Consider the following 19738-nt stretch of genomic DNA (forward strand, 5'->3'; position numbering starts at 1 on the left):
TATCAGGACCACTGAATTGGGTGTGACTTTTGTGGCGGAGACAGACCTCACTTTTCTAGAACCTCCCAAGCATTTTTCCTTCTGATTCTTCCCACACTGAAGGCATATTAATACTTGCCATTCAAATAATTGGTACTTTACTCTCTATCTACTGAGAATTCAGTGCAAGAAAAATGCATTGGATGTTTCCTTTGGTTGGGCAGTAATTCTTGGTAAAAAGTTGGAGAAATAGAGATTAAGATAGACACGAAGCAGAGTCTTAATTTAGCATTGATGGGCAATATACAGAGTTACCACAACTTCCCTTTATTTGTAAACATAATTTTTATAAATTGTTGTGAATTCTCTGGCTGATCATGATATGCATATGGAATATCCATGAGGAGTAGAGCCCTCCTTAAAGAGAGAAGAGGGAAAAATTTCCCCCACTCACTTTAGTGTCTTTTTTTTTTTTAAACACAACTTGCTATGCTATAAAAATTCAAGCAGTTCAGAATGACATAAAATGGAAAGTCTCTCTGCTCATGCCCCACCTCCTTCAGAAGCTCAGCACCCCCCTCCAGAGACAATCAACAGTTTTTGTGTCAGATCTTTTGGTGGTTGCCTTTGGAAATTAATCTAACATATTTATACCTCTTTCTTGACTAGTAAATTTAAATAATACTTATTGTCTACTCATTAAAAAGCAGCTGATTCCAAATATTAGCATTTGCCAAAAACATCTTGAGGGCTTCTTAACATACCCATAGAGTTTCTGATTCCGCAGGGCTGGGCTTGGGCCTGAGAATTTGCATTTCTAGCAAGTTCCTAGGTGATTTTGATGCTTTTGTCAAGGACCATATTTTGAGAACCACTGTCATGAAGAATAAGAAGTTATTTTTGACTTATACTACTTGCTCTTCTATTTGCTTATTTACCTACTGATTTTTCCTAATTACATATATTTTAATTCTGGTGCTTATCTTTGTATCATATGAAAATACAGTTCTATGTTTATTTCTTGATTCGTCATTTTTAGGCAGTCTCCATTGACAGCCCCAGCTATAAAAGGTGAGAAAATATAAGAATTATTTCTGCTTTACAGTTTGGTTACATTACAAGTTGTATCTTTTTTGAAAATTGCATTTTTAACCATTTGGTATTGTTATAGAAAAATGCAATTTATAATTACATTTTGCTCTTATATCCAGTCACCTTACTAATCCTTTAGTAATTCTAACTAACTTGTAAAGTTTTGCCTGTTGATACCTGCAGCTCTAATTCATTTATTGTTACTTGTATAATGCTTCATTTCCTGATTTTACCACATATTAATAATCCATCCTCATATTGATGGGCATTTGGTAGTTTAGTAGTTAGTCTCTTCCTCCTCTTTCTAGTCCTTCTTCTTTGATTTTACATAATAATACAACAATAAAATTTTAGTACATGTGTTCTTGTGGACATGTGTAATTTTTCTTTTCCAAGATATACCAGGGAGCAGAACTACTGGATTGTGGAGACTCAGATACCACTTATGCACAATTCATTGCCTGTTGGCCTGACCTGTTTTTCCTGTTATTGCCATGGCAACCAGGTCTGAGTGAGCTCCCAGTAACTTTGCACAGGTAGTCCCTGTTATCTGTGCTGCCTGCCTTTTGCCTCCAGGCCAGGACCAGGCAAAGGACAATGCAGACCCTTCCTCAATGTACAACTATGAAGTTTGGGGAGTTAACGCCCCACGGGTCAAACCTTTGGTGCTGGGACATAGGAGTCAGTAGATAAACCTCCTCCCACTACCCGTGGACTAACTGCCCTGCAGTGCAATTTGTTTGGCTTCTTGAAGGGTGGAGCTGCTGTGAAGTATTCCTATCTAAGTGGAGTGGAAGGAGCTTGCAGAGGTTGTGGAGAGACTACTCACAATCAACTGAGATTTGAGGCTTAAATGACTCACACTGTGAATGCTATGCATGGGACCACGTGGAAATCCTGGCTTCAGCTTTGGGTTTGGACTAGACAAAGTTGGTGCTTGCAGAGATGCTACTTTAGGCATTGGTTTGGAGCAATGAAAATCAACCAGGGATTTAGTTGTATGTTCAGAATCAGGGAGTTTGAAATGGATGTGACTTGGATGCTCATTGCCAGCTTGGATTAGTAAACAGTGTCAGGGCAGATGGCTTAACGAACCCGAATTCTGCTCACTTTACAGCCGACATAGTTTACTGATTGAGTGCTTTGCATTATAGTCTATGACGTGATTACTCATGGTACAAATATTTATTGAGAACCTACTATATGCAAGATACTGTTCTAAGTGCTTTAAAAATATTAACTAATTTAATCCTCATATTAACATTCTAAGTGAGAAGTATTATTATCCCATTTTATAGATGAGGAAATTGAGGCACAAAGAGGTTCAATAATGTATCTCAAGTCGCACAGACTTCCTATTTGAACCCAGGAAGTCTACACTCAGGCCCATGCTCTTAACCACTTTTCTACACTACATTAGTTCTCTTGTCAGTCTTCCTTCCTTCCTTCCTTCCTTCCTTCCTTCCTTCCTTCCTTCCTTCCTTCCTTCCTTCCATCTGTTTTTCCTTCCTTTTTCGTTTCAGGTCAGATCTGTTGAGGTATAATTAACATATGGTTATGTTATTATATAATTAACAGATGGTTAATTATATCATAATTAAGATATAGATATTTTCATCACCCCAAGAAATTCACTGTGTTTTTTCCTTCACCCCAGCCTCTGGCAACCACTGATCTGTTTTCCTTCCCTGTGGTTTTGCTTTTTGGAAAATGTCACATGAATGGAATCAGAGTGTGTAGTCTTTTGAGTAGCCTTCTTTCACTGAGCATAAAGCACATGAGATTCACTCACGTGGTTGCATCTATTAGTAGTTTGTGTCTTTTTATAATTGAAGAGTATTGCTTTGTAGAAATTTATAACAGTTTATCCATTTACCACTTGATGGATATTTTCAGTTTTTGGTGATTATGAATAAAGCTGCTATAAGTATTTGCCTACAGGTATTTGTATGGGTATGTATTTTTATTTTCTTGGGAAAATACCTAAGAGTGGGATTACTGGGTCATATGATAAGCGAATATTTATCTTTATAAGAAAGATCCAAACTGCTTTTCAAAAAGCCTGTACAATTTTGCATTTTCACCAGTAATGTATGACTTTGCAAGTTGTTCTACATCTTTTTCAGCACTTGGTATAGCTAGATTAAAAAAAAAAAAAAGTCTAACAGATGTATAATGGTATCTCATTGTGGCTTTCATATGTATCTCCCTCATGACTAATGATGCTGGACTTGTTTTCATGGGTTTATTTGCTATCCATATGTCTTCTTTGAAATGCTTTCTTAAAAATAAGATTTCATTTTCATTAACATAAGCTTACTAACAAATACCATTAATTCCATCTCTACAAAGGGATGTTCACATATAACTGAAATTTTTTATTGTCAATCATGATGGAGGATGCCTAATAATGCAGTAGTTAGGGACAGGAGCAGGGTTCAAACTGCAGCTCAGTAACCTACTAGTGCCCTTGGGCAAATTATTGTGAAATTCTGTGACTATTTCCTCATCTGTTAAATGAGGATAATAAGAGCATCCATCTACTGTAGAGTTATTGTGAGGACAATAGAGATGATTCATGTGATGTATGTAATACAATGCCTGACACATAGTAAGTGCTGTATAAATGTCAGCTATCATCATTACCTCCATCATCTCCATCATCATCATCATCATCATCATCATCATCGTCATCATCATCTGGTCCATGACTGAGTTCCATGAAACTATACATCAACTCATATACATTTAGAAAATTCACTCATTTCTATCTAATTCCAAAACGTTAAAGGGACCTAGTCCACTCCCCAAACACCATAAAAAAAGGCAAGGAGATCTGGACAGCGTGTGTTGATTACATAGCTCACATGGCCAGCAATTGAAAGACCCTGAAAATACTTTATGAAATGCCAATTCAAACATGGAAAACTTCCATAATTTCCAGACCAACTTTGGCATCTGGAAAAGTATAATAGCTGCTTCTTCATTATTCCTCTAGATTCTGTAGCAGTCAATAGACCCATCCTACCAGAAATCAAACGCTTCTTGAAGGGCCCAGACCAACATTTATAACATGAGCAGAATTAAACAAATGTGTAAACTACTTTGTAACTTCAAAATACCTTAAGGTGCATAGACATCATTTTAATTAGGTGTAAATACAGAGGGTGCCAAAAGATGTTGACACATTTTAAGAAAGGAAAAAAAAACTATTAAATTTGTAATACTCAATATATACTGATAACAAAAGATGAACACAAGTCACGTTTGACTTCTGCAATTACAAGAGGCGCTCAAAGTGGTTACCATCAGCATCCAGACACTTCTGATTACAGCGAGCTACCCCTTGAGCAACGTTGAACAAAGTATCCATTTGTATACATTTCTTTTTGGCACCCCTGGTATAGCTTTGCTTTTTGTTGGTTCAGCTCTCTTTTCTGATAGGGCATTGTGATGTTATGAAATTGTAATGGGGATTTGGTTGGTGGAATGAATATTTGGGAAAATAAATTTAAACCCAATTTAATTTAGTGCTGTGAAATGGCTTTAGCTATTGATGTTGGTGACCACCCAAGCAGGACTTTTGTTTTTAAATGTGAGGGAGAGGCTATGTATGCAATTACTCAGTGAGTCCACTCAGGGGAGCCATTTCCACAGCAAAGATGCAGCCATGAATTGGAGATTGTGTTCAGGATCCAACATCAATTCAGGATTTATAGATAAAATTACTTATGCACAAGGTCTTCAGATTCTTAAAAGCACTGTAATTTTCTAACAATCAGACAGGACAGGTTCAAAAAGGCAATACAAACATTTAGCTGCACTGATTTAAAATAAAAATCCCAAGGATGGTAAAGACTTTTTTTTTTCTCTTGGCACTCCCTTCACAAATATCTAGCATCCAATAAAAGTCAGTTGTACGTGGCAACAACCACAGATGTTTATTGAGGGCTTGCTATGTGATAACTCTGCTACAAATATTGACTCATTTATCTTCACCATGGTTTGATAAAGTTGGAAATAGTTATCATCATCCCATTTCGTAGTTGGGAAACAGAGGCACAGAGCAGTAAGTGACCCGCCCAAAGCCACACAGCTGCTAAGAGGCAGGCTGTGGGGCTCTAGAAGCCACACTCTTCCACTTCCCTGCCTGTCAATAGAAAAGTTCATGAGCCTTAGCTGAATGAATGATGAGTGAATGAAGGAGAAAGCGAGAGAGGGAGACCGTGAAATAAGGTAGGCTAGGCAGTTGCTCCAGTGACCAGAATCAGAAGTATTTTCACTTGAGGCCCAGAGAAAAAAGTCATAGAGAAGTTGCTCCTCTGAACAGTTGTCTGAACTAACAGTTGCATTAAGGTAAAAAGAAAATAGATGAAGATGAACTTGTGTTAAATATATTTTAATTGGAAACCTTGTGAAAAGTCCTCCAGGATAATGGCTTTGGGGATAGTAGAAGAAGGTTTGAGCACAGATGAAGCGAACGTCGGCATCAGGGCACAGGTCCAATGAAAAATGTGCTGTGTTGTACAAAACTGAATTTTATTATGGCTGTATTTCTCCGTATTTTATTAACATTTCCAAAGTTGCCTCATCTTCCCAGACTGTCTTTAAAACTTTTTTCTCCCCTCTTTCATTTCCATTTTTGCAGTTGTTTTGTTTTCCAACACTCTGGCTTTGCCACATTTTCTTGGATTTGATGACACGTGAACTCCAGTTTGCCTGGTGTTAAAAGAGGTCTTACAGAGAAATCCAAAAAGTTAAACAGCTAAGCCAGTTTTCCCCAACTTAAAATGATTTAGGCCATAGTGTACTCAACATATGAAGTATCAAAAATTGAAAAAAATGAATGAATCATGTATAACCCTAAAGAGAGGGAAAAAAAATCTCTTAAAGACTCTTCTCAGAAGAAATATCTAATACAGAGACTGTGCTCCATGGTCCTTGGAGGAGCTCGTGACCCATAGCTGTGTTCATTTTCAGATTATTTTCTTAGCTAAAAAAAAAAATAACAACACATGGTAATTTAGAAAAATTGACTGACGGAGACTGTCTTCTTTGCCAAGGGAAGTGAGAGAACCCTATTTTATTATCCTTGTGAGTCACCTCTTTTCCTTGGTTCTGTAGAAAGTTTGTTATGAAATTCATCAAATATTACTTAGGCACCAAACCAATGTTTGTGATTCATTTATAAAGCAGAAATTAATTAATTCACACATTTAAATGTAATTTGAACTTCAAGGTGCTGTAAAAAAAGGCATTTGCCTTTGAAAATCTCCCTGTTTGCAGGTATTGTTTGTCTAAAAGCCTTCCTGGACCCTCTGATGTGCTTCATTTCAGTTCAGAATAAGACAGACAGTTTTGGAGTTATTGTCACTGTTTGGCCATTGGGCTGAATGGTGCAAGGAGAGTAATGTGTCTTTTATCCCAGTTTGATTTAACCTTATGAAGGGCTTGAGTAGCCAGAAAGGGATCCCAGGCCAATGGGAGCCTAGGAGAATGCGAGGCCAGAGCTCAGTCAGTTATCGAGGAAGGCGGGGGTTCAGCCACAGGGTGCTGAGACTCATAACTAGAGAACCCACATCTGTCACTAAGTTCCAAAGGAACTGGGGGTCTAGGAGGGTGAGAGAAGCCACCGAGGGCGGGGTCTGTGTAGCCACAAGAGGGTTGGAGAACATAGGCGAGAGCAAACAACGTCTAAGAAACTGCCTCTGCTGGCCCCCAGGCCACTCACTGCTTGTAGAGTTGTGTACTTGCCACATGTCCCACAGAAAGGTCAGATCCATTACGATACATGGTTGGTCTGAAACCACAAGGGCAAGGAACAGAAAATCACATCTGACTATGTTAAAAAAAGTCTGTCTGGTAAATGGCGTTTTAAGAAAAAATTCAGACACTCTCTTAAGAGCTTAACCCTTGGTCTATGGATGAAGAGAAAGGCTAGACAGGGAAGTAGTTTGGGTTGTGAAGCCTCACCCACGTTTGCCCGCTCACCAGGAGCTCTCTTTCATGGCCCCTACAGTGTTCCCCTTCACCTTTCTTACTTACCTTTCCCACCACAACCGTTTTGATGGGAGCTGGTGGTGACTCAGAACAAGGGTATCCCAAGGTCCATAACTGGATAGGTAGGTGGGAGGAGGGGTTGGGAGAACCCATACATGGAAGCAGGAACTCTGCTTCTTTTGTACCTGTTACATCTGGGTGTGTGATGACTCCCACAGGTTTCTGTGGTCAAATTTTTATATATATAATTTTTTTTGGCAGAAAATACCCTCAAATATGTTTCCATTGGGAACACGATATGTTACAACCTGATACTGACCCATATTCCTTCCCCAGGAGAAGGGTCCCGGCATTTTTTGCATCTTAATGGTGCTTCCTTTTCCAACAAAAATGATTAAAATAAATTTGTTAGAAATTATATCTATTTGGATTGTCTGCTCATCACAGTGGGAACTTGGGGAAAATGCATGACATGTGTGACAGGATACAACTGTTTATATGAGCATAGCAAACACTTACTATGCTTTGTTCTAAGTACTTTACATACTTTTACTCATTTAATCCCCATACCAGTCCATGGGATGTATAATACCACATTTATATATGGGGACACCGAGACAGATAGTGTCAGGCTGGCTCTGAGGTCAGCTCTCTTAACCACGCTAATAGCCTGTCTCTGAAAATGGAAAAGCAATTCATTTTTCCCCTCTTTGTTTTTGCATTAGAAGAATGGAATGCAATATCTTTCCTGCCCTAAACCTCCTGGAAAATTTGGATATTAAATCTGCTAGACTCTCAAGGAAAGGGAAACTAGTTTTGCTTTGGGAGAAGTGTCTGGGTCTAATGGGTCTCTAGAGTGACAGAACTAGACGAAAAGTGGGCTTAATGTGACAATCAATGCCTTTGGAAGTAGGATGAGATCTCTAAGACAAAAGAGGTCAGAGGATGGGGGAGGAGGAGATAATAAGGGAGCGGCTGCCTACAAGAATGGGGCTATGGGGCTGATCTGAGAGAAGTTACCCAAGGAATAAGGATTCTCGCCCTGGGAGACATGCGTCAGTATATACACTTAGCCAAAGACCATCGTGAATGATGGAGTATGTTGTCACTTGTGACTCTCAATGACCCACACGTGCCTGCCAGTATTCACACACTTGTGCTGTCATCTCCTGTTGAATCTGATCTGGGCCTGTGAGCTGCTTTAACCAGTAGAATGATGCAGAGGTGCCCCAGTGCCCGTTGTGGACTTCAGTTTTAAGGTCTGGTAGTTACAATTGTGTGTTCTTGGGAGCCTTGAGCCGCCATGTTATAAACCTGAATATCGTGCTAGAGAGACCACATGAAGAAGCCATGTGGAGAGGCTGTGTCTGCGGAGAGGGAGAAGCCCTGAGATTACATGGAGACTGGAGAACCCAGCCGACAGTGAGAACTGAGGCCACAAACTTATGACTCCAGTCCAGGGGCTCAGTCAACTTCCAGCTGCTTGAGCCATTCTAGTGGAGGCACCAAAGTATGAGAGAAGAAACCCCAACACACACCACATGGGACAGAAAGAAGCCATTGCCCTGTGCCCTGCCTGAATTCCTGACCACAGAATCATGAGAAATAATACAAAGGTTGTTGGTATAGGCCAGACACTGAATTTTGAATAGTTTGTTTCACAGCAATTGATAACCCAAATAAGTTGTACTGCTTGTATGCCCAGGAGCTACAGAGAAACGGAAGCTTCCTCTGCTGCAAGCCTATCCCTCTTTACTTGATCCCAGCTCCATGGATCCTGGTGACAACTTTACTTCATCTGCATCTAGCATCTCACCTAACAGGAGTGTTGCCATGGAAATTGCATAAAATCTTTCTGGTTACCCCATGTGGACACCCCTCCCCCCACTCCTCCTACAATGTCTAGAGATCTTCATAAGCCCAAACAAATGGAAGTGGTGGAGACTTGGACATCTGGTGGGATAATGTGATGGTTAATTTTATGTGTCAACTTGGCTGGGCCATAGTGCCCAGATATTTGGTCAAATAGCATTTTGGATGTTTCGGTACAGGTGTTCTTTGGATGAGATTCACATGGAAATCAGTGGTATTTGAGTAAAGCAAATTACCCTCCATACTGTGGGTGGGCCTCATCCAGGTAGTTAAAGGAAATAACAGAACAAAAACTGACCTCCCCAGAGCAAGAAGCAATTCTGCCAGCAGATGGCTTTTGGACTTGAGCAGCAACTCTTCCTTGAGTCTCCAGTCTGGTGGTCTACTCCATCAGATTGTGGACTCACCAAACCTCCACAAATGTGTAAGTCAATTCCTTAAATTCTCTCTCTCTTTATATGTGGTGTGTGTGTGTGTGTATTTGTGTTTTATGAGCCTGTTGGTTCTGTTTCTCTGGAGAACCTAGACCTTTACAGATGGTAAGTTTTGCTGTATATATTCTTCATGTTGCTGAAGAGAATAAGCTCAGAACCTTATGAGCTGGAATAGTAGTGAATGACCCCTTGTTACATGTATTAAAGCAATTATTGGATTGAGAATTTGGAGCTGTGTGTTAGGCTTCTGGCTCTGCCCCTCTGTGACCCTGGGAAAACCAATCAACCTTCCTGGGCCCCAGTTTCATTACAGCTATAGCTCTAAAAAATTTCTGTAATTTAAATATGGTTATTAGGATAAAAAAAGAAACAATGGAGCCATTGTTACTGCAATAATGAGTGCTTAATCATGGACCAGGTGGGGACCATATAATAAGCCTTTTTTTTTTTTAAAAAGAGCTTTAAAAAGTGGGCATATTTTGCATTTCCTACTTTCTGCAGTTTAAGTTGTATGAGCTGAATAGAGGCAGCTCCTTGGGGGTTACCATACTTAATCAATTACCCAGAGACATTAACTGGCACACCTGTTCACATTTACCTTTTATTACTTGGCCTCAGAGCCAATAAAATCATAGTTTGCCCAATCTGTTTTCATAATGCATTGATTGCTTTTAATCATACATATTCCCCCAAGTGTCTGAGTGGATTGAGGGGAACGGCCATGTAAGTGTCAGGGTCCATCCCTTAAAGTGAAACCCAAACAGACTCTCCTTGACTTAAGAGGCCTGATCTAGGAGGTGTGCCCACCGGGCCTGGGCCATTTGCTGTCTGCTTTTAGTGTGTGTTTGCTAGAATGATTGCAGGCCTATGTAAGCAGGGTAGCCCAGGACCCCGGCGGAGTGTTAAGAAGGATTAGGATGGTTCTGTGCATTCCCAGGGCAGTGTCTCATATCATTAAGTGCCCACTGACCAGGGTTGGCTCAGGACACTTTTATGATAAAATACCTTGCTGTGGGGGGCGTCCGGCGGGGTCTCTGCTCCCGCTCCCCACATAAGAACGCAGGATATGGTGAGGCCAAAAAGGAACACCCATGGAGCCATAAGTAGGGGAGTCATATCACTATATTCTCGCTGGCGGCATTTGCCTCTTTGCAATCCGCTCTTGCTAGCTCAGCCACCATCTTCTTGCTAGCCCCCATTTGCTGCTAGCGTAGCCACAACAGTTATATTAGTGGCCAATGGCTCACTGGTTACAGCTGACGGCCAACTAGCCACAGCTGATGGCCATCCAATCACAGTTGATGGCCATTTACTACCTGAGCCAGCACCTTTCTATGTGAGGCCGAGAGCCTGGAAACTGCTTTCTGGGGCTCTGTCCCCACACACCTAGATCCAGGACCTGCAAACAGCAATTCTTCAACATGCCACGAACACAGACCACAGAGGTTGAGTGACTATTGTTAACTCCTCTTAAGTACTTTCTGACTCCTGGAAGACCCTCTGACTGGGACCCAGTCTCTGGATGAATAGTGGTGATGGATTGGTTGCTGCTGTTCCATGTGGAGTTCTGGAACTACAGAGATTTAAGACTGGAAGGGTGTGACCTTAGAGATGGTGGGTTTGGTGGTTTTCAAACTTAATTTTAGCTATGGAGCCTTTTGTTTAAAGCAAATATGGTACACAAGTGCAATATGAAAAGCTGACAGAAGGGGGCATTTCAGGTTAAAGCGGTCAGGGCAGGGTGTGAGGGCTAATACCTCCTGGGCTGTTCCCTTGGCCCTCACAAAGATCCCAAGGGAGGAGCCTCTGAGAACCAGCAAGGTGGTCCAACTTTTTCCTCTTACATATGAGGAAACTGAGGCCCAGGGACATGAAGAGCCTTCCAGAGTATCTGCAAGTGAGTGGAGCAGCCTGGGCTGTTTCTTCCAGAAGCTTCTCCCTCAAGTCATTCCCCACACCACCACACTGCTTTTTACCCATGATTTGCAACGATGAAGTATTTTGTTTTTCCTATTATAAATCGTGGTGGGTTGCTTCCTATGATCTTCTGTCATATACATCCTTCTTGGAGATGCTTTGGTGAAGGGGCAGCGCCCTACCCTAGGAGCTGGCAGCCCCATTTTCTAGTCCTGACCCCTTTACCATCTAGCTTACTGATGATGGCGAAGTTGTGTTCTTACACTGGGCCACAGTCTGCTCATCTGGAAAATGAAAACCATGACATGTGGGATACTAATCGTATTAGTTTCCTGTGGCTGCTGCAACAAATCACCACAAACTGGGTGGCTTCAAACAGCAGAAATTTATTCTCTCACAGTTGTGGAGGCCAGAAGTCCACAATTTGTGTCACTGGGCTGAAATCCAGATGTTGGCAGGGCTGTGCTCCCTCTGGAGGCTGCATAGGAGTATCTCCGGCATCTGGAGGCTGCCGCCATTCCTTGGCTTGTGGCCCCATCACTCCAGTCTCTGCCTCAGTGGTCACATTACCTCCTTCTCTCCTGTGTGTGTCACATCTTCCTCTGCTTCCCCTTATAAGGATATTAGTGATTACATTTAGGACAACAACCCAGGATAAACTCCCTATCTCAAGATCCTTAACTTACACTTGCAGTTTTTGCCATATAAGCTAGTATTTACAGGTTCTGGAGATTAGGACTAGATTATCTTTTGAGGCCGTTATTCAGCCTAGTTAACCCCAGGGGCTCATTGTGGTGCCCAAGGGAGATAATATATGCAAAAATGCTTTCTTAATAAGCAAATATATCAAGTATCACTTTCTTAAGTGATAGCAAATGTAGTAAAGTGTTTTTCTTGTCATAATGGTATTATCTTTCCCAAAAGAAGGAGGTCTATTAAAGTAACATAACAGAGTAAGACGTTAATAACAATAGAGAAAATAGAGATGTGAGGTAAATGGGGGACAGTCATTCATTGTATAAATATTGATTTAGCACCTACTGTGTGCCAAGACTCTTCTAAGCACTTGAAATCCATTAGTAAATAAAGTAGATAAACATCACTGGCTTTATGGAAATTATATTCTAGCAGTGGGGGATGGAAGAGGCAGAGAATAAACAATAGATGTAGTAATAAAAATTTACATTAATATTAATAATATATTTATTGAGTACATTAGGAAGTTGGACAATGTTTGCTGTGGGGAATGTAGGGCCTGGGGGTTGGCAGTTAGTGGTAGGCTTCATCGAGTGGAGATATTTGGGCAAAAGTGCAGGGGTGAAGGGTGCATACTGCAGGCGTCTGGAGGAAGAGTGGTCCAGGGTGACTTTGGTTGTGAAAGGCTGAGGTGAATACTTGGGTACATTGTTAATGGAAATGAAAGAGTTAGTGCTCATTTTTTTTTTTTTTTTCAACACAGTTCCACTGTTTGTCTGTTCCAGGGACTGTGAACAAAAATGCTAATGGAGGCCATGTATTTCAGTGAGGCAGGCCTGGGGGAGACAATTGGAAGCCATAGAAATGGCAAAGAGAGGCTCACCCACTAGAACCTCTCCCCCCAGCACTCTAGCAGGATGATACCAGGGAGGTTGGAGTGGTCAGCTTTTTAGAGGAGAAGCTGGAAATCCAGAATTTTCATGTGAAATTTCCAATTTTAAAATGTCAATGGCTGTCAAATTTTATACCTTTCATATTCTGTTCTGTAAACATAATCACTACCTTTTTTCTTTTTATGTTCATCTTTTGATTTGTTCAATTTTATGTTCAAATTGTCTTTCTTCCATCTTTCCTCCCTCCCTCCCTCCCTTCCTTCTTTTTTCTCTTTCTTCTCTCTCTTTTTTCTTCCTTCCTCTCCTTCCTCTCCTTCCTTCCTTCCCTCCTTCCTTCCTTCCTTCCTTCCTTCCTTCCTTCCTTCCTTCCTTCCTTCCTTCCTTCCTTCCTTCCTTCCTTTCATCTCACACAAGCGAAATTTCCTGAAGGTTTGAGTATTTAAGGATGCCTGATGTTTACTTAAATGGAATCAGGTCTTGGTTATATATTGATCTTAGGTCACAATTTCTTTCCTTAATCCTTTAAAGATTTTAGACTTTCTTCTATTAGTCAGTTCTGCCTATTTTCTTCCTGAAACCATAAAGAATCTTTTCTATCTTTGTTTACTTAAATAAAATTACACATGTATATATATTTTAAAAACCAAATAGTTGTGCTATGCTCACAGTGAAGGCACAGTACTTCCTAATACAATTTTGAAAAATTGAGAGGTATAGGAGGGGAGGTGGGAGAATATGAGTGGTAAATGTCTTTCAGTGCCCCTCCCAAATTGAAATATGTTTCAGGAAATAAAGAACAATGATTCTAAAAAATAGTTTTCATGGAAATACATTTACTAAAATGGTGAGCCAAACTAAATCTACCCATGGACCAGATTCAGCTCAGTCACCATCTCTTTTCAACTTCCAGTTTATGGGATACATTTACCAAACTTCAGAATGTCTACCCAGCCAAGGGTGGGTGACAATTTCCTCAGGATCATTGGAGAAAACCAATGTCCGTACTCTATCCTTGAGGTGACTGGGGGTTGCCCTGGCCCCCTCGTGAAACTCTCTGTGATGTTGGGCCCACATCGATCACTCTCTCCTCAGATCCTCTTATACTTAGATTCAGCACTTGGTCCAGCCCTTGCTGTTTATTTCATAGCATGCTGTGAGAACCTGAAGGAAACGAATACTTGAAAACTTTTGGGGAGGCTTCTTATATTCCTTGATAGAGCTAACATATATGAAAATGTTGTGTATATTGTAAAGCACTCTATAAATGTTAGTTTTCATTCTTGTTGCCAGTAGATGTCTTGATATTATTGTCTGAATAAATGGTGGGTTAAGCCTAGAGGCCTAGAGATCAGTTGTACCGTTTCCCCGAAAATGAGACCTAACTGGAAAATCAGCCCTAACATGATTTTTCAGGATGGCATTCCCTGAACATAAGCCCTAATGTGTCTTTTGGAGCAAAAATTAATATAAGACCCGGTCTTATTTTCAGGGAAACATGGTAATCTTTTTTTTTTTTTTTTTTTGGTGTTTTATTAGTGAAAGACAAAGGGAGTAGGACTAGCAAGTTACCACCTCCCTTTTGAATTACTGCACTCTCCTAGTTATTGTTGATGAGCAATACGGACGTTGCTACTCTTCCTCAGGATCTGGTTTCCCTCTGCATCCAGGCACTTGCAAATATTGTATATCCCCGCCCCTTTGAAGTTCGACATGACGTGTGATTTGCTTCAACCAATGAACTATGAATGGAAATGAGATGTGTCATTTTCCCAAGGGGAACTTTAATCGTTGGTGCTCCTCTGCCACCTTTTTTCCTTCCTTCAGTAAATGATTTATTGATATGGAGAGGTGATGCCGAGTCATCCCTGGAGGACAGCTGCCCTACAGAGTCGTCCTGACCTCTAAGATAGATTTCATGCCACCAAGATTTGGAGACTTGTTTCCATAGATTAATCTTAGCTGATCCTGACTGATATACTGATATGTGTATATACATACATATATATATTATATATATTATATATGTATATTATATACATATATATTAGGCCATTATATATTTATTTAACAGGCCATTATATATGTAATAGGCTCTTTGATAAGCCATTTATATTAAATACATTGTATCATATATATATGCATTATGCCATTTATATATGCATTATGCCATTATTTAACAAACACACTATGCTATGGAAGAGCACTAGCTATAAAGTTAGACCTGGGTTTCTTTCAGTCATGGCTCCTTTGCTTGTTTGCTGAGTGACTTGTAAGATGCAGTTTCCTCATTTTTGCGATGGAGAACAGTGACTAGGACCAACTTCTTTTGGCTGAGTGAAAATGAGAAACTGCAAGTATATATCCCCTTGAGGTTTCCAGTGTGTGTATAAAGTATGTATCCATTTAGTAAGGTGAGGCAAGCAAAGTGCCTAGGGTACAAAATGGAAAGAGGTGCCTGCTATCAGGCCCAAGGACACTTGCCTGTGCAATTATATGCCACTGCCCTGGAGGAGATCATAAACGTCTTGCTGGTCAGAGCTGTGTTAGCTTCATCTCCCTCCAGGCTTCATCCCTCGAGTGGTACACAACCTGATTTTCATTTATAGAAAGACAGACCACCACTTTTTTTTTCTTTCTGCAATCAGAGTGAGAACTGATACTTCAATGAAAATTCCACTGTTAGTCCTGGACCACCAACTTCTTGAGACATGAATGTAGCTCTTGCCTTTCAGTTTGTGTTAGCTGTGATGCTTTGGAACAAAGGGGGTCTTGGGGGTCAGGGGTCGGGCTCTGTTATCAGGGGTGCTTGGTGAGGTCCTTTCAGTTCAGATCCACTGTTGTTGGCAGACTCCCTATCCACTTTGGACTGTTGTCAATGAAAAAGCTGCAGGCAATATTTACCCCAACCAGGCACAATTCCAAATTATTGGCTAAACTAGACTAAACTAGGACTCATGGAAAAAACTTTCCAGTGCCTTTTAATAGCTGAGTCAGTTGAGAGGTTTGGATGCAAAACTATCAGTGTTCTAGACATGGCCCTTAGAAATACTCCAAATTTATTAAGATAACTTGCAACACAGATCACGGGTTTTGCTCCTTCTCTATCCTTCCTTCCCTAGTTCTTTATCAATTCTCTTGGTAAAAAAAGGGAGACTATTCCATCTATTCGTTTTGCCTTCTTTCACCTGATCAAATGTGCACTATGAAATGAACTTGGGGAAAGGCACTAATCTGGTTTTTTAGTTAATGTAGAGTCTCTGTGTGTCAAACTCAACAATCCAACCAATGTTATGGATTCTCTGTATCAAGATTATTACCATCTAGATAAATAGGCAAATATCATTCCACTTCCTAGGCACAGATGTTTCTGCTGTCATGTGATATACGCATTGCAAAGAATGTTGAGTTCCACAAAACTGAGCAAATTAAAGAATAAGGCTTATTTTTATCTTTGCCTCTTTACAACTAGACAACACAAACAATCATCAGAAAAATACTTACAAATTTTAAAGGACATTAAGGTTCTAAAAAATAAAGAAATGCTGCTAAAATATAGGACTTTACCTTTAAGACAAAGATGAAGGTAGCTCGATTCAAGGTGACCTAAAGCAAGGCGGGCCCTCTGAGTTCTGAAGACAAGGGACAATGCACAAAGTTTGGGGACAACTGAGCAATATGCCTTTGCTATATATAGCACATGGCTGAACTGAGCAAAGAAGAATGTGGAGTGAGTTGGCATCTTATGCAGTATTGTATTCCTTCGTGGTTTGCAGCTTCCAGCCCTGTTAGTGTACTTGGCATTCAGTTGTGTTCAACTTGAACATACTGGGACAAATCACGTATGAATCCATGTGACTCCTACTTATATTATTCCATTATTTATTAATCACGTATGAAATAGTTTATGTTCTAGAAATATGCTTTATGGCAGAACCGACTGGATTGTGTTTATATTCAGGCTTGAACTGATTCACATCAAGGGAATTTTCAAGGAGCATGAGCAAGTTGAATATGGACCAAAGAGAATCATATGGTCTCTATTCAACTTTTTCCACATAATTTTCTCTTCTCTAATCTAGAAGGGAAACTTACACCATCTTTTTGTATTGACTTATATATAGTATTATTTCATAAAAGAAACTGCTCTCTCTTTTTTAAAGCATTAAATTTATAAACAAATGAATTAAAATAGTTTAAATAAGGTTAGTGAAAAATTTCATAGTAAATGAATCCAGATTTGGGTAAGGAGGGAGGTTTAGCTTCCCAATTTCTCTTGTTTTAGTCACCATTGGTAGGAAAAATTGTTATCCTGAAGGCATCTAGATATTTTAGGAAAAATAAAATCTTAAGCTTTTTTTTTTAAAAGCTATTTTGATTCCTGGAAGAATACCATATATGTTTGCTGTTTTGGTTTAGTTTTTGCCGAAAATTGTGTCTATTAACTTCAAAATCAAAGTGTAGGTCAAGGGAGATTGAATAAGCACAGTATGTTTCTGATTATTTGTATATAACTCAGCAGAATGGTGTTTGGTCAGAGTTATTTATTTATTTTTTTCATCTCTTTAATTTTCATTGAACCTCATGAATTTTTCCCCCTGTTCCTTTCTTTGGCTTTCATTTAACAAATGTCCTTTTCATGAACAATAAAATATTTGCATTTTGAGAGGCTCAAATTTTGTCGGAACATCAATATTCCCAAAGTGGGACAGGATGAATTTCCCATAAGGAATGTTGGGGTTGTTAACAAGCTGGAGGTGGGGGCTTAGAAATCTTTTACTACTTCTTCTCTTATTTCTTGACTTGCCTTTCTGTTGGTAGTTCTTAAAGCGAATATGGTTGCTTTGGTATTGCCCATAATGGCTTTAGACACAAGAACAACGAAAGAAGCAGTACTCCCATTCTTAACCCCGTCTCCCCTGCACAAACATGGAAACTCAATCTCTAGTCACTGCTTTAAAAAAAAAGAGCAGCTCCAAAGTAACACATTTAAAGAATGTGAAGTATTTTTTATGGGCTGAAAAAAAAAGAAAAAAAGAAGTATTTACGATCTGTCAACTTTGAGATAGTATTAAGGTCTGTTGGGCCGTTTAACTTATTTTCTCTCCTTAATTCTTCCAAATGTCTTCTTTTATCTAGTTCTTCAGTCATTCTGTCTTCCTAAGTGAACTTACTCAGCTTTTCCAGATTTTGCAACTTTGACAAGTGTCAGGGAGCGCTTCGTTCCCAGACTGCTGGATTGGAGCGGACTCAGCAGGAACCCATGGGAGGACAGCTGGTATCCGAGAGACTGAAGAGCGTCCATTGCTCTTCAGTGGGTCCCAGGCCCCTTGTTAACAGCCTTCATCTGCAGAAAGCAGGACTCTGGAGCTTGCCCTTGGGCGTCAGCTGTCTCCAAAAACTTTTCCAGGAGCGTGCAGAATATTGGTGAATTCAGGTGGAAACTGGCATCTGAGGGGAAAAACAAAAACAAAAACTGAGAGAGCAAAAACTGGGGACATAGTGGCATTTATTCTTTGCTTAAAATGATGCAGTCTTGCCCGTGAAAAGCAGGCCCATTTTTCCCGACCCGTGAAACACGTTTTCTCTGGATAACACCTATATGCACTAGCTGAAATCTTGAATCATTACTCGTTTTATTTACATGTACTTTCTAGCTTTAATTTATGAGATGGTTTGCTTGGATTTAAACTGTATTTCCTTCATTCAGCCTTTAACAATGCAGATTACTTCAACTAAATAAAATTAATAACTTGTTTGGTTTCAGGATTCACTGCCTGGGGTGGGTTGGAAGGTCAAGGAAAACAGAAGGAATGCAATTATATAAAACCAAATTCAAGAATAGGATTTAATATTTTTTAAATAATAGCTTTAATGAGATTTATTTCATATACCATGACAATGCAGTGGTTTTTAGTGTATTCACAAAATTGTGCAATAATTACCACTATTTAGTTTCAGAATATTTTCATCACCTCAAAAATAAACCTGGTAAACTTTAACAGTCACTCCCCATTCATCTCTCCCCCTAGACTCTGTCAACCACTCATTCTATTCTTGTTCCTAGGGACTTGCCCATTATGGACATATTATATAAATGAAGTTATACAATATGTGGTCTTTTGTGACTGGGTTCTTTCACTTAACATAATGTTTTCAAGTTTCATCCATGTTGTAGCATGAATCAGTACTTACTCCTTTTTTTAATCGCTGAATCATATTACATTGTGTGTGTGTGTGTGTGTGTGTGTGTGTGTGTGTGTATAACATATTTATCAGTAGATGGATATTATTTGGGAACATTTTTGGATATTATGAATAACGCTGCTGTAAACATTTATGTACAATTTCTTGTGTGAAAAATGTTTTCAGTTTTTTGGGGTATATACCTAGGAATGAAATTGCTGGGTCATGAGATAACTCTATATTTAAACTTTTGAGGAACTGTCTGATTGTTTTTCAAAGTAGCTGCACCATTTTATATTCCTACCAGCAGTGTCTGAGGGTTCTAATTTTTCTACATCTTCACTAACATTTGTTATTATCTTTTTTTTTTTTTTTTAATTTTAGCCGTTCTAATGGGTGTGAACTTGTGATCTCATTGTGATTTTGATGTGCATTTCCCTAATGGTTAATGATGTTGAGCATCTTTTCATGTACTTACTGTTAACTATTTGTATATCTTCTTTGGAGAAATGTCTATTCAAACCTCATTTTTAAATTGAGTCATTTATCTTTTTATTGTTGAGTTGTGAGAGTTCTTTATATATTCTGGATACAAGTCCTTTATATATGCTTTGCAAATATTTTCTCCCATCCTGTGGAATGTCTTTTTACCTTCTTAGGAGTTTCCTTTAA

At 39.5% G+C, this 19738-nt stretch overlaps 1 long non-coding RNA gene across 1 annotated transcript; it reads right to left on the bottom strand.

The window, feature by feature from the left end:
• Positions 1-11660: 11660 nt before the first annotated feature.
• LOC109447858 (uncharacterized) lies at positions 11661-16548 on the bottom strand. Its single transcript, XR_002137428.2, has 2 exons — positions 16448-16548; positions 11661-11905 (listed from the first exon to the last, which is right to left on the bottom strand). It is a non-coding gene; the product is annotated as an uncharacterized LOC109447858 (long non-coding RNA).
• Positions 16549-19738: the final 3190 nt, after the last annotated feature.

This window comes from Rhinolophus sinicus, chromosome 16 (genome assembly GCF_057876585.1).
Source record: "Rhinolophus sinicus isolate RSI-liver-muscle chromosome 16, RSI-T2T, whole genome shotgun sequence".
In the NCBI taxonomy this organism is placed as follows: domain Eukaryota; kingdom Metazoa; phylum Chordata; class Mammalia; order Chiroptera; family Rhinolophidae; genus Rhinolophus; species Rhinolophus sinicus.